Source organism: Schistocerca serialis, unplaced genomic scaffold, assembly GCF_023864345.2.
Source record: "Schistocerca serialis cubense isolate TAMUIC-IGC-003099 unplaced genomic scaffold, iqSchSeri2.2 HiC_scaffold_1162, whole genome shotgun sequence".
Classification (NCBI taxonomy): Eukaryota; Metazoa; Arthropoda; class Insecta; order Orthoptera; family Acrididae; genus Schistocerca; species Schistocerca serialis.
Genome location: NW_026047362.1, coordinates 612501 through 617500, shown reverse-complemented (window position 1 = coordinate 617500; position 5000 = coordinate 612501). Strand labels below are relative to the sequence as shown.

The following is a 5000-nucleotide window of genomic DNA, read 5'->3' as shown; positions in this document are numbered from 1 at the left end:
CCCGACCTTTCGGCCTAGGAAGACACGCTGATTCCTTCAGTGTAGCGCGCGTGCGGCCCAGAACATCTAAGGGCATCACAGACCTGTTATTGCTCAATCTCGTGCGGCTAGAAGCCGCCTGTCCCTCTAAGAAGAAAAGTAATCGCTGACAGCACGAAGGATGTCACGCGACTAGTTAGCAGGCTAGAGTCTCGTTCGTTATCGGAATTAACCAGACAAATCGCTCCACCAACTAAGAACGGCCATGCACCACCACCCACCGAATCAAGAAAGAGCTATCAATCTGTCAATCCTTCCGGTGTCCGGGCCTGGTGAGGTTTCCCGTGTTGAGTCAAATTAAGCCGCAGGCTCCACTCCTGGTGGTGCCCTTCCGTCAATTCCTTTAAGTTTCAGCTTTGCAACCATACTTCCCCCGGAACCCAAAAGCTTTGGTTTCCCGGAGGCTGCCCGCCGAGTCATCGGAGGAACTGCGGCGGATGGCTGGCTGGCATCGTTTATGGTTAGAACTAGGGCGGTATCTGATCGCCTTCGAACCTCTAACTTTCGTTCTTGATTAATGAAAACATACTTGGCAAATGCTTTCGCTTCTGTTCGTCTTGCGACGATCCAAGAATTTCACCTCTAACGTCGCAATACGAATGCCCCCGCCTGTCCCTATTAATCATTACCTCGGGTTCCGAAAACCAACAAAATAGAACCGAGGTCCTATTCCATTATTCCATGCACACAGTATTCAGGCGGGCTTGCCTGCTTTAAGCACTCTAATTTGTTCAAAGTAAACGTGCCGGCCCACCGAGACACTCACTCAAGAGCACCCTGGTAGGATTGCAACGGGGTCCGCCTCGGGACGCACGAGCACGCACGAGGCGCGTCGCACGCCTTCGACTCGCCCCACCGGCAGGACGTCCCACGATACATGCCAGTTAAACACCGACGGGCGGTGAACCAACAGCGTGGGACACAAATCCAACTACGAGCTTTTTAACCGCAACAACTTTAATATACGCTATTGGAGCTGGAATTACCGCGGCTGCTGGCACCAGACTTGCCCTCCAATAGATACTCGTTAAAGGATTTAAAGTGTACTCATTCCGATTACGGGGCCTCGGATGAGTCCCGTATCGTTATTTTTCGTCACTACCTCCCCGTGCCGGGAGTGGGTAATTTGCGCGCCTGCTGCCTTCCTTGGATGTGGTAGCCGTTTCTCAGGCTCCCTCTCCGGAATCGAACCCTGATTCCCCGTTACCCGTTACAACCATGGTAGGCGCAGAACCTACCATCGACAGTTGATAAGGCAGACATTTGAAAGATGCGTCGATGGTACGAGGACCGTGCGATCAGCCCAAAGTTATTCAGAGTCACCAAGGCAAACGGACCGGACGAGCCGACCGATTGGTTTTGATCTAATAAAAGCGTCCCTTCCATCTCTGGTCGGGACTCTGTTTGCATGTATTAGCTCTAGAATTACCACAGTTATCCAAGTAACGTGGGTACGATCTAAGGAACCATAACTGATTTAATGAGCCATTCGCGGTTTCACCTTAATGCGGCTTGTACTGAGACATGCATGGCTTAATCTTTGAGACAAGCATATGACTACTGGCAGGATCAACCAGGGAGCTGCGTCAACTAGAGCTGAGCAGCCGGCCGCCCGGGAGTGTGTCCCGGGAGCCCGCGCGAACACGCAAGCGTCCGCTCAATTATTCTGCAAACAGGAGGAGGCTGAGCTCCCCTGCACAATACACCTCGAAACCCTCTCAGGTCCCGGCGGCGCGCAGCGCCGTCCTAAGTACTTGGTCGGGTTCGAGAGAGGCGCAATCGCCCGGAGTTTGGCGAGTAGACGCTTTAGGTGCGACCACCCGTGCTCCCAACTGAGCTTGCCGCTGCCGACAGAGGCCCGGGAGCGTGCTGTCGTGGCATTGCCGGCGGGAGACAACACGCGCCACCTACGGTGGCCGGCAGCTCCAACGCCAGCGCCACAGAAGGACAAAAGCCCCACTTGGGTGCCGAAGCGAACTCTCCCAGCACAGCGCACGCGCCAACACGTCCGCACAGCTGCGATACAATCCACCTGCGAGAACCGCAGAGGCGACCGAGCAGCAGACGGCGTCGCGGCGCCGAGCGCCGGGCGGCGGCGCATCCTCAGCGCACACAGTCCTCAATCGGACCAGCACACTGCAGATGTCCACCGCGCTTCGCACCGGGCCCGCGAGGACCTACTTTGGCCGCACGGCGCCGCGTGCAGGGTGCGCCGGCGCGCAGCTGCGCCGCCTGCCGCCTCCGTCGGCCGGCGCGCCTGCCACTGGCCGCCCCCACCAGCCGGCTGTAGCGCGTGCGCCCACGCACCGCGCGGCCAGCACGCCGGGAGGCCCCCCCTCACCGGCCGGGGACGGTCCCACCCAGCCACCGCCGCGTATCGCTTCACACCCACATGCCATTCACGTTCGTGGGCATGGTGGGTATCGCTGAAACAACCGGTTGGTAGCTCAACCGATCGTCGCCATCACTGATTCACCTCTAGCGAGAACAACCGCACCACAACGGTTTACCAGTTCTTCATTTGCGTAACGTCACCAGCAAACGTAGACGTCCATCGCCATTTGCAAATTCAACGATTGTTGCATGCCTGTGTCAGGTGTCACGACACACTATGTCTGCCCACATACACGCAACAACATGTGCACGCTTCGCGAACACGTGGAAGGTGGCCCCCGTACGTATGCGATGTCCATTGCGCGAACGACTGTCAACCGGCCTCTGTCGCATGTCGCAGATGTGGAACGCAGTGCACCATGCTATCACGGTGTGTGAGAAGAGACGACTACGTCTGACAACACGCGCCACTACATCAACAGACGGCTCATGGTGATCGCCATCCACGGCATACCATACTGCAATCCAGCTCTTATAGGGAGACGACACGTAGCTGAGTGCACAATATTTGGACCGTATGGTTCGCCGTTGTTGGCGCAGTCGTGGTACGGTCACACATGTACCACGATGTATCATTCAGTACATGAGGACCAATGTGCAGTACAGTGTGTGATTTGGACGTACAACATCAGCGGACAGTTGACACAAGCCGTACCACAACGTAGGCTGTGCTTCGCCATGCGAATGCCAATGAACAACTGCGAAGGGCATTGAGCATGTACGTCCTGCTGCCGTCCGCATTACAGTGTATAGCTGCAAGGTGTTTAACATGAAGCGATACTCTGGGGACCGGGCAGTGCGAGTAGCAAACTATATTGCGGGGGTTGCAGTTAGGCAACACTACACTAATTTAACGCGTCGTATGACAATTACAGAGCAGGTTAAGGCCCAACGTGTGTTGGGTTAAGGCGCAACGTGGGTTGGGTTAAGGCGCAACGTGGGTTAGGTTAAGGCGCAACGTGGGTTGGGTTAAGGCGCAACGTGGGTTAGGTTAAGGCGCAACGTGGGTTAGGTTAAGGCGCAATATAGGTTAGGTTAAGGCGCAATATAGGTTAGGTTAAGGCGCAATATAGGTTAGGTTAAGGCGCAATATAGGTTAGGTTAAGGCGCAATATAGGTTAGGTTAAGGCGCAATATAGGTTAGGTTAAGGCGCAATATAGGTTAGGTTAAGGCGCAATATAGGTTAGGTTAAGGTACAATATGGGTTAGGTTAAGGCGCAATATAGGTTAGGTTAAGGTACAATATGGGTTAGGTTAAGGTACAATGTGGGTTAGGTTAAGGTACAATGTGGGTTAGGTTAAGGCGCAATATAGGTTAGGTTAAGGTACAATATGGGTTAGGTTAAGGTACAATGTGGGTTAGGTTAAGGTACAATGTGGGTTAGGTTAAGGTACAATATGGGTTAGGTTAAGGCGCAATATAGGTTAGGTTAAGGTACAATATGGGTTAGGTTAAGGCGCAATATAGGTTAGGTTAAGGTACAATATGGGTTAGGTTAAGGTACAATGTGGGTTAGGTTAAGGTACAATGTGGGTTAGGTTAAGGCGCAATATAGGTTAGGTTAAGGTACAATATGGGTTAGGTTAAGGTACAATGTGGGTTAGGTTAAGGTACAATGTGGGTTAGGTTAAGGTACAATGTGGGTTAGGTTAAGGTACAATGTGGGTTGGGTTAAGGTACAATGTGGGTTAGGTTAAGGTACACATTGTTGTAAGGAAAGGTGTATTGGGGGGGGGGGGGGCGGCGGCGGCGGCGGCGGCCGGTTTGTTGATTGTGATTATAGTAAGTGGATGCCTGCGGCATCATCTGATTTGCCACGTCAGGATGCACCTTTGGCTCATGACAGGCGGCGCTCTGATTCCATGCTTGTGGCAGACCTGTGTCTTTCATTCCTGCCATTGTTTGTGTGCTGTGACAGGAGGCAGTATTGTGATGTTGGGTGTACCCCTGTGTAGGACATGTGTGGGTGTTGGTGGCTTAGCTGAGCAATGGTGGTTGTCGGAAGGGTGGGGTATTCTGTTTTGTGAGTGGACCTCCCGGTCTGGTTATGATAGTGTGGATTGTCTAATGTGGCGGAGAGGATGCACTGGGTGTTGTTCCATGCTGGTGCTTACATATTGTCTTTGTGCCTGTTACAGGCAGAGAGTAGTGCGTGATAAGAGTGTCTGGCTGACGTGTGGTTGTGATTGTGAGCAGAGTCTTTCAGCATGTATACGGACAGTTGTATACATTATCTGTATTTTGATGGCTCTATCTATTACTAATCAGCGCCGTGTATACGTTTCATCCGGTTCCAGTCGAAACTGTTGTATCTCTGTACATTAGTGACACGGCGAGGCCGCCATGTAGTTACTCGTCTCGGCAGCTTCCACCGGTGTATGGCAAATGATTATAAGGAATCAGTCTAGTCGTCAATACCGATAGTGTGACGTCACATGTCTGGGGTGGGGGACGCTGCGCCCTTCCGGTGGGTCATGGCCTAGGAAGACTCTTCCCACGCAGGGGGGCTTGGACTGTCATTGACTCTTCCGAGTAATATACTTGCCGTACGTTTTTGCGACTGCG

General features: G+C 53.1%; 1 non-coding gene across 1 annotated transcript in view; it reads right to left on the bottom strand.

Annotated features, from left to right (window-relative positions):
• The window catches only part of LOC126433237 (small subunit ribosomal RNA), a 1910-nt gene extending 291 nt beyond the window's left edge, over positions 1-1619 (bottom strand). Inside the window, exon 1 of the ribosomal RNA XR_007578348.1 lies at positions 1-1619. This exon is cut by the window's left edge and continues 291 nt beyond it. This is a non-coding gene — a ribosomal RNA (small subunit ribosomal RNA).
• Between the last annotated feature and the right edge of the window lie 3381 nt (positions 1620-5000).